Consider the following 12670-nt stretch of genomic DNA (forward strand, 5'->3'; position numbering starts at 1 on the left):
ATTCGCTTGCAATGGCATTGTACAATAGTACTATTATTTTATGAAATTCAGAATCAGATTTTTTTGTTTGTTTTGTAACTGTTTAACTTGAAAACCCCTCAACGAACGAATTTCCCTTTTCAAGCCCTCTAGGCAGTGCAACCAGTTGATAGAGCTGTAGGTATCTTTAATGCATAGCTAATATATAGCTCAATAGCTTCTGATTCATAGTGGGTGTAATTTAATGTATGGGAATATGATATGCTGTTGAGAAAACCCGGCAATTAATATAAGTAGTGTCCCTCAACATTTCTAGGGCATTAGCTATCAAATTCGATGCTAATCGACAATCTGCTTGTAATAAAGCACAATTTCTTCTTATTTGTTTAGTATACTGTGGGAAATTTCTGTTAAATTATCTTTACAAATTCAGATTAGATATTTTTTAGACACGAACTATGCTTCATTTTTGGGTTTTTGTGCACAGCGCAACACTAATATGTTTCCCTGCCTCAATTCAGAAAAATGTAAATGTATATGTATAAATGCATTGCATTCGGACTTGTTGTGCACTTGTTGTAAACATTCTTGATTTTAAAGTTGTATTTATATTCTACAAGCTCTGACCCATTTAGTAACTCAGCTTTTTAATAAAAAAAAAAAAAATAAATATATATATATATATAATATATATATATATATATATATATATATATATATATATATATAATAATAATTATTATAATGTCACTGGGAGCTTTATGATCTGTATGCCTATATCTCTTAGAGCACCTTAAAGGTAGCAATCTAGAATGCTGCTTCTGTAGTTGCAAAACTGCAGGGGTTAATCTGTAGCTGGTGAAAGTAAGCAGGAGATAGATAAACCCTAATGGAGGACGCAGAGTGCATTTCAGTGTTAGCTATTCTCCTCAGGTTTCAGATAAATGTATCCTGCTCTCGGGAGAGCATCAGTTATACATTTCCACTGGCTGTTTCACACTGAATCTTGGTTCCAATGAAACAGAGACCAGCTTGGCATTTAAAAGAAAGACAGTTTTATGCTGTGTAGATGAATTTGTCCATTTGGAATGAAAGCATCAATGTATGGACTGAATGACTGAACTGCATCATTTCAGTTAAGGTATTACCCTCTCATGGGAATGTTTTCATTTGTTTGTCGGGGGCTTGGCAGCAGATCATGTTTCCAGTGGAATTACGGTGTGCATTTTATTAGAGCTGCCTGATATTTGCCAAATGACCAGTTGAAGAGGTACAGCAGAAAGACTAAGCATTCTATGGGGTCTGGGGTGCGCAGTGTGCTCTGTCTGAACACCGCAATGCACTACAATTAATTTAGCAAAGGAGCATCTCTCCCAGGCTGGTCTGTACAGGACTACTGCATCTTAAGAGGTAACTTTAACAGATGCATTGTTGTAACTGAAGTGCTGCTTCACTTGGTGGGTGGAAATCAAAGAATAAAGAGCTTCAGGAAATCACTGACAGAAGAGAGAAAAAAACACTGAAGGTAAGCATTGTCATTAGATGCAAGGGCTGGTACTTTGGTTTCTTCAGAATAATATTTTTTCTATTTGGGCTGCAAAGATTTAAAAATCAATTGTTTCCATGCAAAGGAAAGATGTTTTCTGGAGCAGCATGTTGTATTCCAGTAATAGGATCTATACCCTCTGCAGGCTATTTTTACACTCAAATGGCTAGTAGTAGTATTGTTTAATTATTGATACAAGTGCACTCAAATTGCACAAGCGTTCCTATCCAAAAAGAAAGTTCAGAACATTATTTTGGTTTGTGCATTATTTGTTCTATACAGATTATATTTCATAACCAAAGCATTACCCTTTTAAGATTAAAGGAATAATGTATGTTTTAAGCATTAAAATAGTCAGACATAAAGCCTGCTTAAATCTTGGATTTACATTTGTGTTCTTTAATGCATGAATGTAGTAATATATGCACAAAAATGTTTTCATGTTATTGCATATTTGACATATAACGTATACAGTCCCTTTTTTCAGTCCTAAGCCATTTTCATAAAATAAGCACCAAAGCATATTAAAATTATAGCAGTACTGTTTCAACATAAGAAAAGTTATGTTAGGACCACAGAAATACAGTATTTACCAAGCTTGTCTGTTTAGATTCACTGCAGTGCTTCAGCAGTTTTCAATGGCACAGATAATTCTAAAAGTATATGTTGTAAAGATGGGGTTGTCAGTGGTGCAGCACATTCCTGAGTCATCACAATGCCTGCACTGAAAGCAAACTGAAAGATTCAATGATACCTGATAGTGAGGGAAACATTTTTAATGCAACTGTTTTCCCAACCTTTCCCATTCAAATAATAGCTGTACATATTCATTAGATTCCACATTATAGAGTAACTGGCCTGAGGAAGATAAATGACACTTTGCACTAAATCATTGACCCCTTTTTTTTACCTTACATTAGTTTACTACAGTAGTTACTGAATTAAATGTACAAATGCATTTATCTAGTATTTATTTTATATATTTTGAACTATAGGGTACTGCTAAGGCTATTGTTTTATTTAACAAATGAAAGGAAACATGTTACAAGTGAGTGACAGTATCAGATATAATAAGTTGTGGTCTATTGCTGAAGTATTACAAATCACTCAGCAAAACTGTTGACATCCATCCTTTTAGAAAAATTCCCTTGCTGAATATAGCGCTAGTAAAACATGCCAGATGAGCAATACCAAAAAAAAACAGATTACCAGCTTTATTTCTTGCCCTGTTCTATAATGACATTTCATAACATATTTCCAGAGGCACAGGGTGGATTGAAATAGAGTATTTGTCTAATGCGTGTCTAAGCTGTGTCTGGTTGTTTGATTGTTTTGCTTCACTGAGCTATATCACAGTGTGCACATACTGCAGCAGGTAGTGGCAGGAGCATGTCTGTTTAGTTCACAGTGTTCGTCTGTGTGGAAGAAAGGGCTGACAAAAGGTGGAGGTCAGAAGGTGGATGTCTGAGTGTGTTCGTAGTAGAGTACAAAGGAATATGTATGTATGTAGTAAACTTGTTCACATTACAGCTTCGATTACATTTGTAGTCTGGTAGTTATAGCAGAAGAATGATTTTGTTCTCCACATTCCGCGGATTAGTCTAGTAAACACATTACAGTGATAGTAAATGTATAACAAGGCAGACTGTGGACACAAACCGGCAACCTCACACAACACAAGCGAGCTTGACATTAACCACTATTCAAAAGAGCCAGAGTCATTTACAAGTGTGGTGTTAGAATTTTTAACTTCACCTCACTGGCAGGGGTCAGAATATGGAACAGCAGTGCTTGTTACGGTCTCCCCCTTTAACATTGGTAGTCAACTGGGAGCAAGTCATTAAGACCTGAGTCACAACACCAATGTAATAGGGTGGGGCTAGGCACGAACCGACAACCGCACGCACCACGAGTGAGTGTCTTAACCACTATGCAAAAGAGACAGGCTTGTCTGCAGGTGTGGTTATAAAGCCTTTAACCTTATCTCTGACAGGGAACAGAATCTTTAACGTCAGAGCATCACACAACATTGCCTGTTACACATGTATTAAGATGCCAGTTCTTTACAAAAACAGCTAAAGCGCCCCACTTCCCAGTGATCTTTCGGGTCATCAAGCATGTGCAGTGCCATGTGCCTGTACTGTAAATAAAACAGAAAGCTAAAACAAATGATCACAGACATTTCCATCAGCCAATTCGTTTCTCCTTCGGTTTACAGCTGAAGGGTTAGATACAATGCATTTGTAGGACTGAATTTGTAGTCTTTTTTTTTTTTTTTGCGTATGTGTTATTGCCAAAATGTACCTCTTTATAGGTGAGGATGGGATGCATTTACTTATCAGTTGGGTGGAACTCAAGCTTCACGATTGATTGGTCTGCCTCCTTAAATCAATTTAATTAAATAACATCATTTTCAGACTAATTTCATAAATTTGAACAGCTGGGAGATGACTTTAAACACCAGAGGTCTGAACTTCAGAATATTTCACACTTGAGGTTGGTGCAGTATTTTATACAAACCACTGAAGCACGCGTTTCTGTAATTGAGTAAGCCAGATCCATAACACTCTTCAGAGCAGAAAAAAATATGAGGGCACCTGATAGAGGCACTTTTTCATTTTACTCCAGGCTTTAATTGGAAGAATACAAATACATGTTGTTGTTTTTTGATGCAATAATGAACTAAAATCATATAAAACCTCAATATTGGAGCCTTGGTGCTGAGAAAAGTAATTTGTAATATGATGGTCAAACCTTGTGTGACTAGATAAAGTGCAGTGGTAGTGCCAATCTATGTGTTTATATTTCTTTCAGGCACTGAAAAAAAAGCTGAATCATGCCAGTGTGATACATCAGTCACAGACAGGGTCATTACATCAAACGTTTGAATAATGTAATAATGCTGAAGGAAATTATTTCACTGTTTGATTACAGCACTGTTTTAGAAGAGATGTAACTTGACTGACTTGAAGAAGCTAACAGGGATATTACTAAACAAATGTTGGGCTTTATTTAGTGATCTAAATAAAACTAGGATAACACTAGGCCTTCCCTTCCTGAGCCTAAGTTGGCTCTGTGCTGTACCAAGGTAAGCTAATGCATGCTTTTTTTTTAGAATTGACTACTGCAATACTATATTTGATGGACTACCCGCTAACATTGCTGCCAAACAATGATGTATTCAAAATTCTGCTTCCAAGGTTTTTCAACAAATTAAAACAATCTCTCAACATGTTACCACTGCTCTGGTCTCCCTAAATTGGTTGCTAGTATGGTTTTGCAGGCCTTCTCTGATGGTCCATGAAAGATTTCAGGGGAGTCGTGAAACAACCACATCACAGGCAGGCAGCCTCAGTTCTTTTTGTCACTGCAGAGGTACTGCAATACCGAATTGATTTTAAAGTTTTACTACTAAAGCATTAAATGGTCTTGCCTCCATGCAATTGACTGAATTGCTTTCCCCTTATGTCTTGCAACTTTTTGTATAATTTTATTTTTGGATTTGAATCTCACCCATGCTTTTGTACAGCTCTGGGATAGTTCACCATAAAAATCAGAATAGATATGTAATGTTGCTGGTACTGTAGAATCCAGTGAACGTCAGACTCAAGTGTTTTTATTTTCCCCTCAATAGCTAGCAAAAGTTATTATTGCGTATCATTAGACAAGAGTTATGAGGACAAGAATGTTTTTTTTTTTTTTTTTTTTTTTTTTTTAAATCAGCTGGCTGTTGGCCATTGTCAATGTTTTGCCTTTTCTTGTTTTAAATCAGGCTTTTTTATACTGTCTAATTTTACTAGTTGCTGTTTTGATTTGATCATTTAATTTTATAGTATTTGCAATCAACATTCTGAGTGGTTCTGAGTTATTACCATTTTCTGGAAATCCATCTTTACATGGTTTTGACTAACACAGCCTTCCTCATTCCATGTGGAAATATAACCGTTCAACTGTCAGCCCCACCAACACTCTCTATGTAGTGGTATGTAGAGTAGGTGGGGTGAGCAGAGTTCAAATATCACATTGTCACATGATTTTAATGGAATTAATCAGTCCTGGTACTCCAGACAAGTTGAAAGCAAGCTCAAAGGAAGAGGAAAAATAAACTGAATACAATACCAGATTGGTGTACTCAACAGTGAATGCATTAACTGACTTTAAAGACCTTATCATATAAGATTGTACCTGTTTGTATTTTTTTTTTTTTTAAGAAAATGCAATGTACATTGATTAATATGGTATTACAAATGTTGTTTGAAATATACACAGGAAGACTAAAAGCTTACTTTCAGAAATCTTAATACATTGGGATAATTTTTTTCCTTTGCTGTTTGACCATTCTGTTTTCATGGTCAGTTGTGCTCAGTGTCCTAGGGGCTGCTGAAGGATAGTATTGGGTACTGTAAGTGAGTGGCAATAGATATGACTCTTACTATGCCACATCCATCCTAATACAGTTGGGAGCTCCCTTCCGTCCCTCCTGACTTGCATAGATTTTCATTGTAACAGACTTGCAACTTTTTTACCTCCTTGAAAACTTTAGACCACAAAGCACCCAACTGCTTTGGGCAATATTCACTTGATTAACCAATCAATTGCCATGCCTTTTGAGCCTGTCATCAGTATGCTGTTAATCATTTTTGTATTACTCTTATATGGTAGAATGCAGTAAAACAACAGGGACTTTGAAGGTGGAAAATAGAAGACTGTACATTGTGAACCTATAGTGGCATTAAGGTACAAAAACACCCCTTCATTTCTCTCTCAAGTTTTTACTTGACCAACAAAAGACAACTATCAGATATATGCTAGTCTGTCCCGTTGTCCATGATTTGATTTTAAGAAAGTTTATTAAAGCCATCATAAGAATTCACTGTTCACAATGGTCTAATTTGCTTTGCAAGTTATTGTTTAACAGTGTGTTTCAGACCATATGGAGCTGTTAAATAAATACACAAACTTACCAGCCCTTTCTCATTTCCCAAATGTGTGGGTTATTTAATTGATTTCAGTTCTGTATTCCATGTCATTACAGCCATAAATATATTTGATATTCTCTCTCTCTCTCTCTCTCTCTCTCTCTCTCTCTCTCTCTCTCTCTCTCTCTCTCTCTCTCTATAAGATATATATATATATATATATTATTATATATATATATATCTATTATATATAGATTTATTAAATCTCAGAAATGTCATAATAGTGGAAATGTCATAATACATTATGTGTATGTGAGCCTAAGAATAAAAAGGGTTGTTTATCTTAATCTAAGTCCTAATAATAGATAAAGATGATCTGATTAAACAAATGACACAAAACTTTTTCAACATTTATTTATCCACAATTGATTCAACATTCAATATCCATGTGTGAAAAAGAATGTGAACCTTTAGATTCAGTAACTGGTGGCACCCCCTTGAGCAGCAATGACTTCAACTAAGCCTTTCCTGTAACTGTTGGTCGGTCTCTTTTTTGGCCCATTCCTCCTTACAGAACTGTTTCAACTCAGTGACATTTGAGGGCTTCCTTGCATGGACAGCTCGCTTCAGGTCCTGCAACAACATTTTGATGGGAATTTCTTCTTCTGCAGCCATTCTTGTGTAGATCTGCTTGTATGTTTAGGATCATTGTCTTCCTGCATGACTCACTTTCGGTTCAGCTTCAGCTCACGGACAGATGGCCTGACATTCTCCTCTAGAATCTTCTGAAACAATGCAGAATTCATGGTTGTGTCAATGATGTCAAGCCATCCAGGTCCTGAGGCAGCAAAGCAGCCCCAAACTCCCAAAGTTTATGATCTTTATATAGGGTGGGGCCTCCCAAACTCACCCTTGAAGATCTACCTAATTATACACCTGATTCTAATTATCCCCTTAATTGAGCTGATAAAACCAGGGGTTCACTTACTTTTTCACATACCCTGAATTCTTCACATACCCTTAATTACTCATTGTTTGTCTAATTCACATATTATTTTGTTTCAAAAGACATGGAATTGGTTAATATAAAACCTATTGGATATTTAAGAAAAGACTTTTGATTCAAGAAGGCTATCATGGTAAAACTATGGAATTTCCATAATTCTCATTGGGGTTCACAAACTTTTTCTCGGCACTGTATACTTGTTATGTCGGAACAGCTAAAGCCCTTCAGTACTTCAATGACGCTTAGGAACCCTGGTTCAGAGTTAGGGACTGGGGGCATAAAACCTGTCACATTATATTTTAAAACACTGCAAACAGCCTATAAGGGAATAATGCACCTTTTAAGATTAGATGGTACATTAATGGTGTTATTCAAATAAAATAATCTGTTTTATTCATTAGTATTACAGGTATTTGATGTAAAAAGGAGGGTGTAGCCTAACTTTACATTTCTCAATGGCAACTTTGCTGGCCTGTCTGCAGTGCACTGACATAAGAAAACCCATTTTGTATATTACTTTGCTGCATTTGTGTTGGGAAAGAGCCTTAGACATGGCTGTTGTGGGGTCTACAGCTTTAATGCACTTTGCTGTTACTCTAATGTGCCACAAAGTGATATGAAAAGTGATGAAAATGCATCTGAGCAGCATGTGCCCAGTTTATGCCCAACTAAGTTTCATTGGGTAAACAAAACAACGTGAGATTTATTGTCAGTGCCACTATGGTGTCCCTATTGAGCTGAAGTTTTTACACACTCAATAGTAAATCATATTTAAGTACAGTTTGTTTGAAAGAGTCACAAATTACCCAGCAATGTTTAGAGTTTTCAGTTCATTAATTCTGCATGGTAGAAACTGTACCGCCCATCAATGATTTAGTTATAAATCTGGCAGTAAAGTCATCAGTTATTGATGTCTGGTTCTGGAGTACAATTTCAATGTATGTACATAGCTATAGTTGCATTATAGTTCAGTGGCAGAGCCACAGGTGGGCCATGGCCCAGCCAGTTCGCACACATGCGCACTCAAATCTGTTCATATGTTAATGCCAAGTTTAAGTACATTTCTAAAAAAATTATAATAATAAACGTCAACTGTGTGCCCCAATGGCAGGTGTTCACGTTTAAGTTAAATAAGAAAAAAAAAGCAATACAACTTTTTTGTTTGGGGATTTATATTTGTTTCTGTTTGCACTTTTTATGTAAAATGAAATGTTTTTTTGTAAGTATTGTGAACAGTGTGTTTTTTTTTCTGTAGGTTGTAGTCTATATGTGCAACTTCTGTTATAAGCTGCAAGAAATGTTCGCCTTGCTTCACTCGGCACCATACATTTTTAGTCTTGGCTACTTTGTGTTGCTCAAACCTTGGGGAGATATTTGATGTATTCAGAGTTTTAATTAATTAAAATCATATTTTAAATGTAAGCTATTTCTTGTGACATCAGACCTTTGGTACTTGCCCGTCCACCCGAAGTTGGGGCCCATCCAAATTTTCATTCCAAGCTACGCCGCTGTTATAGTTGCATGAGGCGATGTGAGTGATTATGAAAAAATATTGGAATACTCAAGAGGCTTGAGTGTGAAAAATAAAGTCAATTCAATCCCAAAACAATATGGGCTTTTCAAATCCCAGAGCAGATAAAGAAGCTAATTTTGAAGAGGAATCTGCTAAACATGTAAGCGTTTAAATACAGTGGGTTTTACTAATGCCGATAAATGGATAAAGTAAAATAAAATGTAATTAACCTGAATACATGGTAATTAACATTACATTGTTTTAGCTTTTGAAGGTATATCAAATAACTTTGCTGTCAAGTCTGACATCTGTCAAAATATTTTATTATTATTATTATTATTATTATTAGAATTAAGTATTCAATCCTTGTTTACAATTTTTTGGTGGAACATATTAAATCTCATTGTTATACTTTGGTCAGGGCACCCAGAGCAGGGCACTGAATCTTGAGCAGTGAGGACATTTATAAAACAAGATGTACAGCTGTACTTTATCTGAACAACACAGTAACAGAATACCTGTCATTTCATGCCTGCATAACTGCTCTGTTTTGTTCTGGGTCATACATTTTTAAAACATGCTGTCAGTTTTCACGTGATATGATTGTAAGTTCTTGCATTTAAGTTAACAAAGACATTTACAAAGATCGCTCTGAAAAGTATCTCAAATGATCAAAACAAGATTTAGAAAGACGGGTACCTACTGATCAAAGTAGTCCTGCATTCTACAGTAAATGGTAAGTCCTAATGTATCTCTGCAGTATGTAATCCAACTTTTTTTTTTACCATTTCTTGTCTACAACACAGCAATTTTCAGAACGAACAATAATGTTTAATGATGTTGCCATTGAACCAAATTTACCAGAGTTTGAAAAAGGAGAGCTAAAAAAAGCAGAGTGTGCTGAAGTTTATTGTTTAAAAAAAGGTGCCCCTAGAGCTAGACTATATGTACAATATTTAAAGTTGCCTTCATTGAAGGCTCTATAGAAGGAGTTAATAAATTAGTTAAACGGGCATGGTATAGGTTGCATGAACACAGACAGCAGCCTGTCACCAAGCCTAACAGCTGATCTGCCAGAAACCATATGTAACTGAAAAGAAAATAAGAAGAGACCGTATGTGAAAGTTAAGGGACACAATAATATTGTCACTGATTGTGTTTGCACTGACTGCAAACTTACCATTTCAAACACTGCCATGCAAGGTGCATCTGGGTTCCCATGTCTGATGGCATAGCAGCATGCCACTTCAGCATCTTTCATATGCGAGGCCATTTTAAACATTGATTCACAATTACAGAACATTCTATACAGCAGAACTGCAATAATTCCTTTTAAATTTTAAATTAAAATTTTTCTGGAGCTGTAGACAACATAACAGATTGCCTCATAGCTAGCTGTTTTGCACAAGCAGCTACATCTGAACGTTATCTAAGCTTTAAATGCTTACAACTAAAGAACATGTGTGGTCCTGCACAATATGAAAAGTGTACTGCATTAGTCTTTATAAACAACGACAGTCCCAGTTTTAAATGTTATTTCAGTGTTACTTATTTCAGTGTTTCTCTGTCCTTCATTCTCAAAATCAACATCATCATTTTAATCACAAAAGCTACCAGGAGTTAGAAACTAGCGATAAAATGTCTGCATGATTGGATGAGAGACAGCCAAGATAAATATATTAATGTTTGCAACAAAGCCAACGGTTAGATTTCAAAACTAGTATTACATTACCTGGAAGAAGAAGAAGAAGAAGAAGAAAACTATACTGCAATCTTTAAACAACCATAACATGCACTACGTCAGGTAAAAAATATTTATGTATGATAAGGTGTCCTGAAACTTTACCAAGACAACCCATAGTAAATCAAAGCTGTTTGTTTTTTGTTTTTTTTGGTTTTGTGCCTGTCACAGTGATGTATTTCTTCCATTCATCTGAAACCTCTTCTTCTGTTATCTAAAATACAAACGTGGTGTCTGTGATTTCAGATGATCATCCTCACAGCTGAAGCCTTCAGCATGCCTTGCATGACACCACATGTACTCTAAGAGTAAGAAAAAGCACATACTTGAAGAAATAACACATTTCTTACATCTACTAGGGACAGTGTTGCAGGAGAACTGTTTACTTGGAGTACTTATTGTAACCTTAACAGCTGGGGTCAGAATCCGTAACAACATTATGCACTGCCTGTTTCCTAAACACATATTTTATGCATTTATGTTACATTGATGGATAAGATTTCCTGAGGTACATGCATTATGTTACATCACTGTACTATATATATATATTATGTATACTATATATATATATATATATATATATATATATATATATATATATATATATATATATATATATATATTGATATTGTGCAAGTATTTCATAGCAAAGTCTTCAAAAACACAGAAATATAATAACACAATTCCATTATCAAACATATGTACATATATAGACATTAACAGATATCTACATATGAAAAGCAATGACTTACTTTAACTTAGTGGTGCTTTGCTTCACAATATCCATGGAGAAAAACAAGGTCTTGTTATATTGTTTTACTATTCCATCATCAGTCACCTCAAACCTGAAATATTTCCATACTTCACTGGGCACAGACTTTTTAGACAATCTGGAAGTAATTGAATTTATACCTGCTCTGCGTGTAAATGCTGACTCACGACACTTCTAAATTATTAAGTACAGTGTCATTTTTTGCATTATTTTGAGATCTGTCTTGATGTTTTAAAAGTACAACTCATTTATAATACTGAAAGTTGACATTTTAAAACTACATTAATCGCATAATTAATCACACAGACAAAATGCAATGAACCGCTGACATGCGCGTGTCTCAAAATAATGCAAACCAGAGGCCAATAGTGCTTAATGCAGCATGCAAATAGAGTTTGGTATCTAAACTCCAATCAATGGAATAAAATGGTTAAATAATACAGTACTTTAGTGTGTGTTGTTTGCCTATGAAGCTGACAATGATTGGTATGTATAGGCTTTGTTGTATGTTAATATAAAATAAGCTTGATTATACTGCATTTGTATTTTTAGCAGTATTAGCATTATTATCTCTATGAGTGTACATGATTTTTTTTTAAAAATGTTATCCCAAGATATCGTGATCTGGAAATGATTATCGATATATAAAATATCGATATTGGTGCCCGTACCTAATATATATATATATATATTCCACAACTGAAAGCCCAACAGAGATTTGGAGAACATTATATTTTTTATTATTAAATTGTATTGATATTAATAAGAAAATATGGCAAAAACAATACACCTGCTTTGTTGTAAAAATCACTCTTATTTGAATAAAGTAGAACAAGGGTTGATTCAATCAACCCTTACAGCTCTTACATATATACACAGTATGTTTTAAAATAAAAACTTGTTATACACAGTGGTATGTCTAGTATGTGCCCTAGTACGTCTACAATATAAAACCACAGAACAGGGAAATAGCGCAGATCAAAAAGCAGGTATAGATTATGAGGGCTTACTACTTACTACTCATCCTTCAGCTGCCCAACCTGCTGACCTGGCTGATGAGATCAGTTCCGCTTTCCTCTCCACTTGAGATGAAGGACTAGCGGGCACATCTATAAGGCCTAACATAACTCAACAAGTAACCATGATCCAGACATTGAGTTATTGAGGGCTCAAACATTAATCGCAGTGTTGCTT

General features: G+C 35.3%; 1 protein-coding gene across 5 annotated transcripts in view; it reads left to right on the forward strand.

Moving 5' to 3' along the window:
• LOC121328064 (FERM and PDZ domain-containing protein 4-like) overlaps positions 1-12670 on the forward strand; it is a 92189-nt gene that overhangs the window by 16360 nt on the left and 63159 nt on the right. Inside the window, exon 1 of one of the 5 annotated variants that reach the window (XM_041272539.1) lies at positions 1417-1504. The exons of the other annotated variants lie outside the window; for them this stretch is intronic. The gene's annotated coding sequence lies outside the window, so the exon portion shown is untranslated. Of the gene's footprint in view, positions 1-1416; positions 1505-12670 lie in introns of those variants that run through there. 5 annotated transcript variants of the gene reach the window in all.

The sequence above is a fragment of the Polyodon spathula genome, chromosome 15 (genome assembly GCF_017654505.1).
Source record: "Polyodon spathula isolate WHYD16114869_AA chromosome 15, ASM1765450v1, whole genome shotgun sequence".
In the NCBI taxonomy this organism is placed as follows: Eukaryota; Metazoa; Chordata; class Actinopteri; order Acipenseriformes; family Polyodontidae; genus Polyodon; species Polyodon spathula.